The sequence below is a fragment of the Abramis brama genome, assembly GCF_963993115.1.
Source record: "Abramis brama genome assembly, chromosome: 4".
NCBI classification, from domain to species: domain Eukaryota; kingdom Metazoa; phylum Chordata; class Actinopteri; order Cypriniformes; family Leuciscidae; genus Abramis; species Abramis brama.
In genome coordinates this window covers 11,003,307-11,019,977 of record NC_139966.1, presented here as the reverse complement: position 1 = coordinate 11,019,977, position 16,671 = coordinate 11,003,307, and the positions used below count along the sequence as shown (strand labels likewise).

At 46.3% G+C, this 16,671-nt stretch overlaps 1 protein-coding gene across 1 annotated transcript in view; it reads right to left on the bottom strand.

Annotated features, from left to right (window-relative positions):
* Window positions 1-12,510, bottom strand: part of LOC311081700 (NLR family CARD domain-containing protein 3-like) — a 50,421-nt gene extending 37,911 nt beyond the window's left edge. Inside the window, exon 1 of the mRNA XM_084112328.1 lies at window positions 12,416-12,510. The gene's annotated coding sequence lies outside the window, so the exon portion shown is untranslated. The remainder of the gene's footprint in view (window positions 1-12,415) is intronic.
* Between the last annotated feature and the right edge of the window lie 4,161 nt (window positions 12,511-16,671).

The window sequence follows — 16,671 nt, the reverse complement described above, 5'->3', positions numbered from 1 at the left end:
TACAGTAGCAATATTATTTGTGTATTATAGTACAGTAAGTTTGGACACACTTTCCAATTGGTGTGTACAAACTTTTGATGGGTACTGTATATAGAATACACAGTATAAACAGAATAAATATATAAACGTTTTGCAATGATAACTCAAATGTGGTGATTAAACACTTGTGTGACAAAGATATGTAATGGAGGCAGGGTGAATGATAGAATGAGAATTTGAGCTGTAACCAAACTAGTTTGCATTGCATTTTATATTATATTATATTCTAAATACTCTATTTTTAATCTTAATTTAGTGGAGGAAGAACTCAGATCTTTTTAGTAAAGTAAAATTAATAATATCATAATGAAAACGTTTATAATTACATATGTACAGTAGTTTTATACTATTTTAAATAAGTAGTTAGCAAAATGTACTAAACGTGAAACTAGGCTACAGGGCTGGACCCGAATATTCGTTCGGTGGGTTGGTATTCGATTTGAAAATTTGACATTCGAATATTTGTTTTGTTTTTTTCACATCTGGGATCCCCCGCGAAACGGTTCTCATTCGCGCTTGAATAAGGCCGGCGACACACTGACTGCGTGGCATGGCCGTTTTTATTTCGGCTCCCATGTTAACAGGTTGGAGTTTGCACACTGCCTGCGTGAGACACGCGTCTCTCAGGCGCGGCTCGAGCCACGCGGAAAACGCGTGCATGCCAGAAATAGAACCGTTGCAAGTCTTCTCTGGCAAGAGCGCAGAACAGCGGAGTTTGTATGGACCGAAGTGCATGCCTGAGCTTGTGTTTTGGATTAAGCTGTGTTGCTTTGACATTGTGGAAAATAGAATAATAGAAACAAAATGTATTAGACTTTTTACCCGTTATTATCAATCTAAATTAATCTCGTTTTTTATTTTAACTTAATTTCGTTTTTCTTTATTTAAATTTCGTTTAATTTCTTTATTTAAATTTCGTTTAATTTCTTTATTTAAATTTTGTTTTTCTTTATTTAAATTTCGTTTTTCTTTATTTAAATTTCATTTAATTTCTTTATTTAAATGTCTTTATTTAAATGTCTTTATTTAAATTTCGTTTAATTTCTTTATTTAAATTTCGTTTAATTTCTTTATTTAAATTTCGTTTAATTTCTTTATTTAAATTTCGTTTAATTTCTTTATTTAAATTTCGTTTAATTTCTTTATTTAAATTTCGTTTTCTTTATTTAAATCTACCCTTTACTGTGTCAGTAATTTTGTTAGTCAGAAAAATATTAGACTACCTTAAAAATATTGCTTAATTTAACAGACCTGTGTGTGCGTTTTATATCACTAACAGTGTCCGTTCTCGGACGCGTTCTCTGCCCGCGTGAGGTGCGCCGCTTCCCGCTCGCGCTGTTCTGTAGTTTACTAAAAGTGTATTAATTCTGAACGTGTCGCGTCTCCATCTGGCTCCTTTTAATGCAAAATGGCCCTATATAAAGTGTTATAATTACATAAATTATTGGAATATTGCTTTATGTTGTAACATAGCAGAATGAGCTTTAACACTGTGTCTACCGGACGTGGCTGTTATTTTTTTGCCACTTTTGCCAGTTCTTTGTAACAGCTTTTAGGTGCTTTATTGGCAGCGCCATCCTTACATAAATCACTGCACGCTGCATTTTTTTAAATATTAATTTATCGGCCATTATAAATGCCGATACCGATAGTTAGGAAAATGCCTAATATCGGCCGATAATATCGGCCTGCCGATATATCGGTCGGGCTCTAGTTCAAATTTGCGCTGTGATCCTTGCTCCCCGCGCCCCCGCTCCTCCTTTTCCACTCTGCGTGAGCGCATGTTATGTTATGAGAAGCGAATCATGACTACTTCAGAAAACCCAGCACAATAGGAACTACCAGGCAGTGACATAAGGGTACGCTGCAATAAAGTTTTTCACCTCAAAAACGGACTTTCTTGTCCTTTCAGCCGTTATACTGTGCTCATAGTGCTCACTCTTCAATTGCACACGCAAATGCGGCGGCGCGCGCTGTGTATCGCCTCACTGTAGTGCAAAAGAAACTACGAGCATGCAACGCTGTTACGTTGTAAATTACACGAAATAAAAGTAATGCAGGTATGATTTTCATTCTATTCGCCAGGAGCAGTTTCCATGTTTCATTAACAGTTCTTGTTAATATTGTGTATTCACCATGGTAACTGTTGTTTCCATAATAACCCCAAAATGCCACTTTGTTTTTCTTTGTGTTATTTTTTTATATTTTTAAATGACTGTAGTGGCTCATACCAACATTGTATTAACAAAAACTAGTTTGGGACTGCTAATTAATAGCTTTAGCATAGGCCTAATGTTTGTTTATGAGTACTAGTCTTTACTATTAGTCATATTCTTACAATTTATGTTAAGTAAAGGGGAAAAGTACTTGTGTGTGTTAACAAATTTTGTGTAAATGTGTTATAATTTGCCTATATATATGTATGTATGTATGTATGTAGGCAAATTATAACATGTTTACAGAAAATTTGTTTATATTCAATGTAAACTTTGATAATCATAATTAATAAATCGCAATTACAATTCGAAGGGAACAATCGGCAATTATGATTTTTGTCATAATCGTGCAGCCCTAACTTAGGTGAAGAAACTAGGGATGCACCGATCCGATACTTGGTATCGGTATCGGCTCCGATACTGCCATTTTTGGCGGATCGGGTATCGGTCAGACAAGGCCGATCCAAATCCGATATTGTGCGTATACTATTCTGTGTTATTGTTAAGCCCCACAAAAGGCACACAAACATTATAAAGCACCATAAGTTTTCGTGCACAATATTATAAGTGTTCTGAAGCCATTATACCTATAATGTGAGACATAAATTAATATTTAAGTCGTTAAATTCAAGATCACGTAAACGTTTCCCTCAGCTACGGCTGTCAATCATTCTTCATTCAGCATTCAAAACAGCGCGTCGCGTTCGGTTACGACAGTTAACACGATGAAACTCTCTCCAAGATGATTCAATTTTACTATTATTATACTTGATCTGTAGATAAAGGTCTATGGTTTCGCATAAAACAACTTTATCTTGCTGGACTTTATTGCTGTACCTTAACCATGTTACTTTCTACCGGGTGTCTGTTTGATCACAACACTGGAGTAAAGTCAGAGCACTATTTGTTCTTCACGCGCACAGTAACTGAAATTTAAAACTGTTAAAAGTAAAGGCTGAATAGACTATTGCATAGATAGATACTGTATAATACACTACGCATCAATATGTATTTTCTTTGTGCTTTAAACTTTTCAATGCAGACTCGACACGCTGTGCGCTGTGACTCATGTTGCTTCCAGCGCATCATTCTGCGCTCGGGATGCGCATAAGCGCTGTGTGCCGCACTGTATTGGAGCCTTTCATATTATAATACAGTGACGCAATGAAAGATTATCAATAGCCGTTCTTGTTCTGTCCTATCTATTATGTTGCTACCTCATTAAACAGCTGTGCTATACATTTAAAAAATGTCTCAATTTTATAGTAGGATATAAAATAATTGCTATTTTTGATTTTTATCTTGTTTTTCATGAATGTATTTTACAACAATACAAAGAGCAATGTGTAAAGTTTGACCAGATTTAGTGTTACACTTATCTCTAATTTGTTCCCCACTAAACATTTTTTTTTCCACAAAATGTTCAGATTTTATACAATTATTGTGCACTCGTGACTAAATTTTACTGCTGAATTATCCACTAATCTAGTTTATAATACAGTAGCATTTATGTCAGATTATGATCATATATTTTTTGTTGTTGTTGTTTTTCTTTTTTTCAGTTCTTATTATCAGTTCAACACAGAGTTATAGAAATTCTACTTGATTAAAAAAAAACTGCGCTGGTATCGGTACGGATCGGTATCGGCCGATACTCAGAATTTTTGGTATCGGATCGGTTCTGAAAAAATGGTATCGTTGCATCCCTAGAAGAAACCTGTTTATTATTTATTCAGTTGATTTGCAACTGTTCACTGAAATAGCCGGTTTCAATAAAACTACTTGTGACATGTCATATTTGGCTTTGGCTTTGACTTTGACTTTGACTGAACATTAGCTCTCACTTTGCGGAAAAAATATTGGGATATATATCGTATATCGATATTTAGACCAAATATATCGAGATATGACTTTTGGTCCATATCGCCCAGCCCTAGAATGTGTGCGTGTGACGGAACGCAATGACTTCTCGGAAAGCAACGTGTACACAGCAAACACTCCAGTGTTAAATTAACACTCCTGGGAGTTTATATGAGTCCACACTCAAGAGAGTAAAGTGTTAAAATATGAGTGTTAAATTAACACTCAAGAGTGTTAAAGTTAATGAGCTAATTAAGTGATTAATTTAGTGATGATTCACCATTATTGAAGACACCTGATGTTAACAAGCAGAATCACTGAAGGAGAAAATCACAAATTTAAGTCACCATTATGGTGATGGGTGTTTGCTTTAGTTGGGCTCTTGACCCTTATTATTAACCTTAGATTTTGTTTGACTGCTGTTAGTGAGTTATAACTGACAGATGAACAAAGAAAAAAAGTGATCTGATGGTGTTGGTTATGTTATGACAATCATCATTTGAACTTGATCACTGAACTCATTAAGACCCTTATTTCTGATTTAGATTTATGTTGTTGATTACAGCGCAACTGTGATTCTGCATAAAAATCCAGAATTTTAGATATAATACAAAGGATTTCTTAAAAGTTGTTTAAAAAAAAATAAAATCTATTGTTTAGGCACACACAGACGTCAAGATTCAGTCTATGCATCTCAACAATGGTGACGAGCAGAATATTCAATTAGGAAAAGGAAATTACTTAGACAAATCAGATCATAATTTATTCATACCGCAATGCATGATGGGAGCCATTAATGAGTTGTGATTGGTGGCAGCCACTGCAACATGCTTTATTATTGTCACCATTGTTGAGATTCACAGGGTGATTATTGATGTCTGTGTTTCTAAATAAATGTATTTAAAAGTCTTTTTGTAATAAGGTTCAATGTTCGTATGGGTAAGGAAGGAAGAAGACAGGGGTCGGCGTGACTGAAACACTCAGTTTATTATAAATAAAAGTAAATAAACAAAAAGGGCGCACGTAGCGCATTCACCGTGCCACGCACAGCTTAACAAGAAACAAAACAACAAGACAGCTTCCACTCAAAAGACACAGACGCTCAGTGAGGTTTCAGTCCAACTCTCTTCCTCTCCTCCTCCCGAATGCCGGCTTATATCCGGTCTCTCCACGCCAATCACTGCAATCAGACACAGGTGTTCATCATTTTGCACTTGACCTACTTACTCACCGATCGGCCCCCTCCTTTCTCTCCTGCTACAGACTTCGCAAAACCACGCCCCCCTCGCCACATACCCCCACCGCCCGACTCAGGCCGGGGAGCCATCCGGCCTGCAGCCTCCCCCCCCCTCCTCCTGGAGAGGAAGTCAGCCACAACCATCTGTACACCCGGCCTGTGGATCACCTTGAACTTAAAAGGCTGTAAAGCGAGATACCAACGAGTGATCCGCGCGTTGGTATCCTTCATGCGGTGGAGCCACTGCAGGGGAGCGTGGTCCGAACAGAGGGTGAACTCCCGTCCCAAGAGGTAGTAGCGAAGGGTGAGAACGGCCCATCTGATGGCCAAACACTCCTTCTCTATGGTGCTGTACACCGTCTCTCTCTTAGAGAGCTTCCGACTGATGTACAGCACCGGCCGCTCCTCACCCTCCACCTCCTGGGACAGGACCGCGCCCATCCCCCTGTCCGACGCGTCGGTCTGTAGGATGAAAGGGAGAGAAAAGTCAGGGGCATGTAAAAGCGGTCCGCCACATAAAGCAGCCTTTATCTGGGTAAAAGCCCGCTGACACTGCTCCGTCCACTGGACCGTATCTGGTACCTCCTTTTTAGTTAGATCAGTCAGCGGGCTGGCGAGGTCCGAATAATTAGGCACAAACCTTCTGTAATAACCCGCCAGCCCCAGGAACTGTCTAACCTCCTTTTTGGTCTTGGGTCTCGGACAAGTCGCAACCGCTGCTGTCTTATCAATTTGGGGACGCACTTGCCCATGACCCAAGTGGAAGCCCAGATATCTTACTTCCACCCGCCCAATTGCACACTTCTTCGGGTTGGCCGTGAGCCCAGCTCGTCTCAGCGTCTTCAGGACAGCCCGCACCTGCTGCATATGACGCTGCCAGTCACCACTATAGATGATGATATCATCCAAGTAGGCAGCGGCATATGCAGCGTGCGGTCGGAGAATCCTGTCCATCAGACGCTGAAACGTTGCCGGAGCCCCGAACAACCCGAAAGGAAGCGTGACAAATTGGTGTAACCCAAACGGCGTGGTGAAAGCTGTTTTTTCTTTGGATAATGGAGATAAGGGGATCTGCCAATATCCCTTAGTTAAGTCCAATGTCGAATAAAATCGAGCAGTACCCAGCCGATCAAGCAATTCGTCAACCCTTGGCATTGGATAAGCGTCAAACTTCGACACAGCATTCACCTTCCTGTAATCCACACAGAACCGAATCGAGCCGTCCGTTTTAGGAACTAAAACTATCGGGCTCGCCCAGTCACTGTTAGATTCTTCTATTACTCCCAACTCTAGCATCGACTCTAATTCGCTTTGCACAACTTTCTTTTTGTGCTCTGGCAGTCGATACGGCCGGCTGCGAACCACCACGCCCGGCTCTGTCTCAACGTGGTGCTGAATGAGGTCCGTTCGACCAGGCAGGGGCGAGAACACATCAGCAAAATCTGCTTGTAAATTATGCACATCAGTGAGCTGGGATGGTGAGAGGTGGTCTCCCCCAGCGGCCAGGGCGAGAGATTTTGTTTTGACATTCGCCTCTGGACCGAGATCCTCCTCTCCGCTCACCACCATCGCCAGCATCACTGATTCCACCTCAGACCATTTTTTAAGCAGGTTGAGGTGGTAAATTTGATGTGCTCCGCCCCTATCTGTTCGTATTACCTCATAGTTGAGATCTCCAATTCGCCGCGTAACCTCAAAAGGTCCTTGCCACTTTGCGAGTAATTTTGAGCTAGAGGTAGGAAGTAATACAAGCACTTTCTCTCCCGGTGTAAATTGACGCAGTCTAGCCCCCCTGTTGTACAGCCGACTTTGCTTGTCCTGAGCCTGTAACAAATTCTCCCGTGACAGCCGCCCCAAAGTGTGGAGTTTTGTTCTCAGGTCCAGGACATACTGAATTTCATTTTTACTAGCTGAAGGTCCGTCCTCCCAAGTTTCCCTAAGGACATCTAACACCCCGCGGGGCTGACACCCATAGAGAAGCTCGAAGGGGGAAAACCCCGTGGAGGCTTGCGGGACCTCCCGTACAGCGAACAAGAGGGGTTCTAACCACCGATCCCAATTTTTGGCGTCTTCTTGTACGAACTTTCGAATCATGGATTTCAAAGTGCGGTTAAATCGTTCGACCAGCCCGTCTGTTTGTGGGTGATAGACACTGGTCCGGATCGATTTAATGCCCAATAATCCGTAAAGTTCGCGTATCGTTCGTGACATAAACGCCGTGCCTTGATCGGTGAGAATCTCTTTCGGGATTCCCACCCGGGAGATTAATTGAAACAGAGCGCTCGCCACGCTATTTGCGGAAATATTGCGAAGCGGAACTGCTTAAGGATATCGCGTTGCGTAGTCCACCAGGACTAAAGCAAAGCGATGTCCCCGTGCTGACCGTTCTAATGGCCCGATGAGGTCCATACCAATTCGTTCGAAGGGGACCTGCATCAGCGGAATAGGGCACAATGGTGCTTTTGGGTTGGCCGGTGGATTCACCAACTGACATTCACGACAAGACGCACACCACTTGCGTACATTCTCGTGAATGCCCGGCCAAAAGAACCGGGCCATGAGACGGTTAAGTGTCGCTGTTTGTCCTAAATGCCCCGCCATTGGATTAGAATGAGCCGTCTGGAAAAGCATTTCCCGACGGCTTTTAGGTACCAACAACTGAGTTGTATCCTGCTTTGATTGGGCATCTTGGGTTACCCGATACAACTTATCTTTTAGGATTGCAAAATACGGATAGGTGAGTGGTTGGTCCGTGTGGAGAAGCTGGCCGTCGATAGAGCGAACCTGATCAAAGGCATGTTTCAGCGTGTCATCCTGGGACTGTTCCAGGGGAAAATCATCGCGCTCTGTGAGAATGGTTCTCTCCAGTGCACTCCGTTCCCCTGAACCAGTACCCAGAGGTTCCGGATCAGCTTCTCCCAACTGAGCAATCGCCACCTTCCCCTTATCCTTTTTTACCCAAGAAGCATCCGCACATAAATGACCCAATAACTCATTAAATGCTGGCCAATCTGTCCCCAAAATCAGCGGATGCCGGAGGTGCGGGTTAATCGCCACCTCCACACTATGCTTTTGTCCCCTAAATTGAATATCCACAGGCATTAACGGATAATTCACCACTTCCCCGTGCACACACCGTACCTTAACCATGCGGCTATTATCCAATGCTTTAGGTTGAATCAGGCTTTGGTGGACAGAGGTTTGGTTACAGCCTGAATCCACCAGAGCCTGAAAAGTACCCCCCTTTATACTCACGGGTATTTGGTACAGGCCAGCTTGATCAGGGGCAGCTTGCGGCGCGTCGGGGACCCGGATCAGCGTCCCCACCTCCATCACCGGACACCGGTCGATAAAATGACCCGGGTCCCCACAGCGCCAACAAGCCGGCCCGGGCTTCCCCGCCGCTCCAGTGGCAGGAAGCGGGTCAAGGGATTGGCGTGGAGAGAGAGGTAGCGCCGCCTGTGGAGGGAATCCCCCCCTCGATGGGCCCCCTCCCCGGGGAAGAGGCCTGGGGGAAGCTACCGGCTCCGCGGTTCCCCCTGTCCTCCACCTTGGAGCTGGCCTCGGTGGGAGGTTTCCCCGATACCTGGGAAGGGGAGAGGGCTTAGGAGAGGGGTTAAAAAGAGAGAGAGAGAGAGAAGCAGATGGTAGGGGTTCGCCGACCCCCGGGCACGCCACCATTTGGTCCTCCGCCAGCTGGATGGCCTGGTTCAGCGACGTCGGGCGGTGGCACTGGACCCACTGTGCAGTCTCCCGTGGCAACCGCGCCACGAACTGCTCCAGTACCACACGGTCGATGATTTCCTCGACGTCGCTTCCGTCGGCCATCAGCCACTTGCGGCAGGAGTCCCGGAGCTGTTGGGCCATGATGAAGGGTCGGCCAGACTCCTCAAGGTTCAGTGTCCTGAACCTCTGCCGATGTTGCTCTGGAGTCCGGCCAACCCGCTGAAGAATGGCCCGCTTGAGATCCTGATAGACCAGGAGATTCTGGACTGGCAGTTGGTGAGCGGCCACCTGCGCCTCTCCTGACAGCAGGGGTATCAGCCGCATTGGCCAGTCCGTCGAGGGCCATCCCCGGTCCTCAGCCGACCTCTCAAACAGCTCCAGGAATGCCTCCGGATCATCCTGGGGACCCATTTTATTGAGAGGTATCGGCGAGGACGAGTCTTTGTATGTTGGGGGGACGGCCCTAACCTCCCGGTCTATCCAGCTCCGGAACAGCTCGCGGTCTTCATGCTGGCCACGGAGGAGCGCCTCGAACCGTTTGTCCTGCTCCTCTTTTATGGCCAGCAGATGTTGGTGATGTTCTTGGTGAAGACCCGCGAGCGATTGGATGATGTCCGCAAATGGCGTTCCTGGCGGAGTCTGCATGGCGGCGGCGATCTTCTTCCTTCCCGGGTTTCGGCACCAGTGTAATAAGGTTCAATGTTCGTATGGGTAAGGAAGGAAGAAGACAGGGGTCGGCGTGACTGAAACACTCAGTTTATTATAAATAAAAGTAAATAAACAAAAAGGGCGCACGTAGCGCATTCACCGTGCCACGCACAGCTTAACAAGAAACAAAACAACAAGACAGCTTCCACTCAAAAGACACAGACGCTCAGTGAGGTTTCAGTCCAACTCTCTTCCTCTCCTCCTCCCGAATGCCGGCTTATATCCGGTCTCTCCACGCCAATCACTGCAATCAGACACAGGTGTTCATCATTTTGCACTTGACCTACTTACTCACCGATCGGCCCCCTCCTTTCTCTCCTGCTACAGACTTCGCAAAACCACGCCCCCCTCGCCACACTTTTGATCAGAACAATGTTTATTAAATATTTTGGATTATATTAAAAATACTGAAAATCATATGCTGTAGAATCACAGAGCTGCTGTAATTAACAAGTTAAACTAAACTATCTCAATTAGTTTCGTTTTTCAGATCATAACATGATTATGTCAAAACATAACCAACACCATCAGATCACATTTTTTCTTTGTTCATCTGACTGTTATAAATCTAAAGTATCAAGAGCCCAACTGAAACAAACACTGATCACCATAATGGTGACTTACAATTTATGATTTTCTCCTTCAGTGATTCAGCTTGTTAATATTAGGTGTCTTCAATAATGCTCAATCATCACTCAATTAATCACTTAATTATCTCATTAACTTTAACACTCTTGAGTGTTAATTTAACACTCATATTTTAACACTTTACACTCTTGAGTATGAACTCATATAAACTGTGTAGTCTGACATGTTTCTTGTCCACGACACGACAAGATTTTAGGAGTCAAAATCGTGTAATCTGACACCGTGACTATCGTAACAGACACAAAAATCTTGTAATCTGAACCAGGCATAAGAGGAGCACTTAAACCACCGTTGATCTTTAAAATACTCTCAATGTCACTATACAAGACTCGAATCATGTTTATAAGGCCAGAGCTGAACCCAAACGCATCAAACGTTTGCCACAAATACAGGTGTTCGACTCTGTCAAAGGCCTTTTCTTGATCAAATGAAATCAGGCAAATTTCAAAACCCAATGAATTGGAGAGGTCCAAAACATCAAGAATTAAAATGATATTGTCAGATATCAACCTATTGGATATACAATCAGTCTGGTCAACATGAATAATATGCTCCATAACTTTTTTCAGTCTCATTGCCAACACCTTTGACAAAAGTTTGTAGTCAGTGCAGAGCAGAGCCACCGGCCACCAGCTCTTGATCTCTTGTAAATCCCCTTTTTTGGGGAGAAGAGTGAGGATTGCTCTCCTGCAGCTCAATGGTAAATGTCCTTTACTTAAACTGTCTCTGAGAACAAGCAACAAATCATAGCCAATCACTGGCCAGAAAACTTTATAAAAGTCCACAGGAAGGCCATCAATGCCTGAAGCTTTACCGCTTTCTAGACTCTGCAACACAGAATGTAGTTCATCAGCAGAGATCGGAGTCATCCAACTATGCATTATCCTCCTCGGAAACCTTAGGTAAACCCTCATAGAAGGACTGCGCCACCTCTGGTCTCTCCATAAACACTGATGAAAGTCATTTTTACACTTTCAAAATTAAAGCTTGTATTTTTAACAAGCAACCTTCAATGATTTCTTCAGTAACACAAGAAATGGTTAAAAAAAAATCTCTAGAAAACAGGTTACCAACTCCACCACTGTTACTACTCTTATGACTGAGAACAACTTCCCCATCCCAATCTTTCTTCCATGCAGTTTCATTTTCAACGGTGCTATTTTTCTTGTGAAAAAAATGACATTTAATTTCTTAACTTTAAACAAACTGATAAGGTAAACTCTCTTTGCATCCTCTCTGGCACCATTGATGTATAAAGAACCCAGCTTTATGTCACACATAGCAAAAGATAATTTGCATTTTAACAAAACAGAGAGGTTAACACAAACAAAGAAAAACAAAAACAAAAGACACTTAACCATCATTAGCTACTTAACTTTTATCATAAATTATCATAAGCCCCTTAGCAAACACCCTAGCAACCGATGTTGCTCTATCTATCTATCTATCTATCTATCTATCTATCTACTTAAAACTACTTCAAACTATACTTTAAACTACTTTTAAACTTCAAACTAATTTAAACTGTAAACTACTTTAAACTTATTCAAACTTTCTGGTCCAAACTTTCTCAAGCCAACTTAAAGTTTGTCTCGATGAACTTTTTAATCTAGGTTATTATTATTATTATTATTGTTATTGAGCATTTTCACATAGGTGAAATAAAAACATTAAATGATTTATCAGATTAATTACTCAGGCTTCTTCCTTTAAATATCACAATCCAGACACTTTAATTGGAGAGTATAGATTTTCTGTAGCCATCAAAAATACATCTGTTTGTCATAATCGATCTTCTCACTAAAGCTGATCGTCTGTGAATCAACACCTGGCCTACAGAAGAGCGGAAGTGTTGAACATTTACATGTTTACTTTCCACCTCTGTATATTTCAGATTGTAAAGAGTCTGTAAATTAATCTAAAAGCAGAATCCAGAGCTCGATATCATTATAATACTGAAGATTAATTCCTGAAGACTTACCGTGATGTGATATTTGTGCCAGTGTAAAATATGTTTTGGCTCTCTGTCACCCTGTTTGAGTTTGCATTCTGTGCGCTGTCAACGCTTTCTCTTCCTCTCTATGGTTCTCTTACGAGAGTTCTCTCGTACTGCGTTTGAAAAACGCTGCGGGAAAAGTCTCTTTTCACGAAATACTGAAGCAAAATTATCCTTTTTTTTTTTTTTTTTTTTTGTTTTGCAGACGCTTTTATCCAAAGCGACTTACATTGCATTTCAAGGTACACATTTACATTCTTATCAGTTCTTGCTTTCCCTGGGAATCAAACCCATGACCTTGACGTTGCAAGCGCCAACGCTCTACTGTTTGAGCTACAGGAAAGCTACAGGAAACCTCGCGCCTTAATTTTCATATTTGTAAAACGCATTGCGGCAGTGCACAGCCATGGCGAGACGGCTCGCTCACTCATTGGCTGTTCTGCGGCAACTGCATGAGCCTATCGAGCGAGGGCTGATGCAACATCAGACCAATGAGAGCGCTTCGCGCGCTCCTCGTCACATCCCGCCGAAACGGGTGTGGCCATCCCCTATAAAAGGAGCTCGAGTAGGCTGATTCAACTGATTTTTATCTCTTCAGCGAAGCTCACGCATCGCTGGATCACGGAGAAGCAAGCGTCGTCGAGGCAAGCTTTTCAGCGGGACGAGCCCTTGAAGCCGCTGGCCTTCGCCGCCTTCTACTGCCGTACCTGCTGCGCTTTCCGGCGCTTCATATCCTTTATCTGCTCTGTTCTGTGTGTGTGTGTGCAGTGTTCCCCGAACACTCACCCCTAAAAGAGCCGCGTCTTTTTCAAGATGCCATCCTGTGGCTCGTGCCGAGCCCCGCTCACCGAGGGAGACCGCCACGTTATTTGCGTCTCCTGTCTGGGCGAAGATCACGCAGCGCTCGCGCTCGCTGACGGCGGCTGCCCTCACTGCGAGCTTTTGCCGATGGTGACTCTGCGTAAGAAGCGCCGCTCGCAGCGGGCCCCGGAACCCACCTCTTCCCGACAAAGCTCGCCGGCTCGCCCGCCAGCTTCGCCGGCTTCCCCCGAAGCACTTCCCGATGCTCAGCGCCCGCAGTCTGCCGCCGCTTCATCTGAGGAAGTTGTTTCTGAAGCCGAGTCGGTCGATAAGGATTCCTGCTCTCTGCTAGCTTCAGGCAGTGAGGACTGGGCGAGCTCTGCGGATCTCACGCCTCCTGCCCGAAAGCCGTCGGCTAGAGCTAGCATCGAGAGGGAGCTCATGCGAGTACTCGCGTTGGCCGCGGCGAGCCTCGGCCTCGAGTGGTCTGCACCGGAACTCCCCTCGCGCACCCGGCTTGATGGTAGCTTCCTCCCTGGTGAGCGCACTTCTCCTGTGTCTAAGCCCGCTCCGTTTCTTCCTGAGCTTCATGAAGAAGTGGCGAAGGCCTGGAACGCTCCCTTTTCTACACGAACACGTTCGTCTGTATCCCCAGCATTTTCCTCCGTGGATAATGCTCAGGACCGAGGCTACCTCACTCTGCCACCGGTGGAACAGGCGATAGCAGCCCACCTTTGCCCGCCCTCTGCTGGACGGCGGACTAAGCCAGTGCTGCCGTCAAAAGCCTGCCGCATGACGTCGTCGCTGCTCGCGCGGATCTTCTCCGCCGCTGGGCAGGCGGCATCGGCTCTGCACACCATGGCCACGCTTCAGGTTTTCCAAGGCGATCTCCTCCGCAAACTGGACGAGATAGGACCTGAAGCTATCTGCATCACGGACCTGAGAAGCGCGTCGGATCTTTCCCTCCGCGCTACCAAGGCTGCAGCACAAGCCATGGGACGCTGTATGGCTTCCGCTACCGTAGCCGAGAGGCATTTGTGGCTGACGCTCACGGAGATGGCTGATGCAGAGCGCAACGCGTTCCTCGACGCCCCGCTATCCTCCGCTGGCCTCTTTGGATCTTCTCTCTCCGAGTTCGTGGAGAGATTTTCCGAAGCCCAGAAAGCGTCACAGGCGTTCAAGCACTTCCTGCCGAAGCGCCCCAGTTCTGCAGCGGGCCGTGAGAAACAGGCCCCTCGGAGCTCACAGCCTCAGCCCCCGCCTTCGGCCGCCCCCTCACAGCGACAGCAGCGCAGCTCTCGCCCTCGCTCTCGCTCTACTAGCCGCCGCCCCACTCACCGCGGGCCGCGACCAAGGGTTGTGTTGAAGCCGGAAGCCCCAAAGAAATCCTAGCACGCCTAGGAAAGCGCAGGTGTGTAAGCCCCGTTGCGACCGGGCCCTCACCAAAGCGCACCGCTGTCTCAGTCCCAGGAATTGCGACTGCTTCAGCGTTCTCAGCAGAGCACAAGCCCGCACAGTTGCCCGCTTGCCTGCACACAAAAGCCGTTTTTACGGCTACCCAGATAAATCCCGAAAAGAGTGTATTTTCTGGTGTCCCGGCCAAGGCCGATGGTGCTATAAATGTAGTGTTGATGCCCACTTCTCTGTGCCCATCCCTACACACAAGCACAGCCCTGCACACAGGGCCCGTACTCATAAGATCGACGCAGTTCGATCGCGCCCCAAACATAGTCAAAGTGCCCACTTCCCAGTGCCCACAAACGCTATGTCTGGCAAGCCACAGGCTCCCTGTAAAAACGGGACCTGTGCGCGCCCGCTCTGTTCAAGCAGACAGCGCGGCCAAAGCAGTAAACGTGCCCGGTCCCCGCCCACGTTCACTTGTAGGCTGCATGAGTCCCATGAGACCTTCTCAGACCTCCCTCGCTCAGATAAACACTGTAGCGGGGTCGAGGATGAGCGTTTTGCCCGCTGTATTACGCGCGGTCCCCGCCTCAAATGTCACAGGCGTAACGCCTATGCTAGCGCACCCCGAAGCGCCGCCGTCGCACAGCGAACAGAGCGCGCTTCGCATCCAACCCCTAGCCGGCCATGCAGATGCATGGGCCGCGCTTCCAGGGGTTTCGGACTGGGTGCTAGACATTATAAAGAGAGGCTTCTCGCTACAGTTTTGTCGACGCCCTCCACGCTTCACAGCGCGCGTCGAAACTACGGTGAATTCAGAAGTAGCACACCTACTTCGCGCCGAAATATCAAAACTGTTGAGCAAAGGGGCGATACAACATGTATCCCAAGCTCAAAGCGAAGGGGGGCTATACAGCAGATACTTCCTAGTCCCCAAAAAGGACGGTGGTATCAGACCCATACTAGATCTAAGACGACTAAACAGAGCTTTAGTGAAACGCAGTTTCAAAATGCTCACGACCAGCAAAATCCTCGCGCACATTCGCCGAGAAGACTGGTTTATGTCGATAGATCTAAAGGACGCGTATTTCCAAATACAGATAGCGTCACGCCACAGGCGATTCTTGAGATTCGCCTTCGAGGGTCGGGCATACCAGTATACAGTCCTGCCATTCGGCTTGTCCCTGGCACCCCGTACATTTACGAAGTGCATGGACGCAGCGCTCGCTCCCCTCAGACTCAGGGGCATGCGAGTGCTGAACTATTTGGACGACTGGCTGATCATAGCTCAATCACGATCTCAGCTCGTGGAGCACAGAACCATGTTACTCGATCACCTCGAGTATCTTGGTATCACGATCAATTGGACGAAGAGCTCCCTGAACCCCAGCCAAACTATATCGTTTCTGGGCATCGTTCTGGACTCTCGTTCTATGACGGCGCGGCTGTCGCAACAGCGCGCGCTGCGCATACAGCACGCAGCGAGGGCCTTCCGCTGCGGTGCGATTATCCCGCTCAAACGGTTTCAGAGGATGCTGGGCCTCATGGCCTCAGCATCATCAGTTCTCCAGCTGGGCCTGCTTCGCATGCGCCCTCTGCAGTTCTGGTTGAAAGCGCGAGTGCCACGCGGAGCGTGGGCACTCAGCCGATTGCGCCTCAAAGTTGATCAAGACTGCGCAGCAGCCCTGAGACCATGGGCGGCGGGCGATTGGTACCGTTCAGGTGTAAGCCTGGGGACTTCCTCGAGAGTGAAAGTGGTGTCTACGGACGCATCCACCTCGGGATGGGGAGCGCTGCTCGAGGGCAGGCCGTTCTTTGGCCTTTGGTCAGAACGAGAAAAGCTCCATCATATCAACTGCCTGGAAATGCTAGCAGTTCACAACGCGCTGACGCGCTTTTGTCCCCACATCAAGGACCAACACGTCGTAGTCCGCTCGGACAACACGGCCGTGGTGTCCTACATAAATCGCCAGGGCGGTCTCGGATCCAGTTCCCTTTACAGGCTGGCCGAGCGCCTCCTAATATGGGCTCAGCGCAAC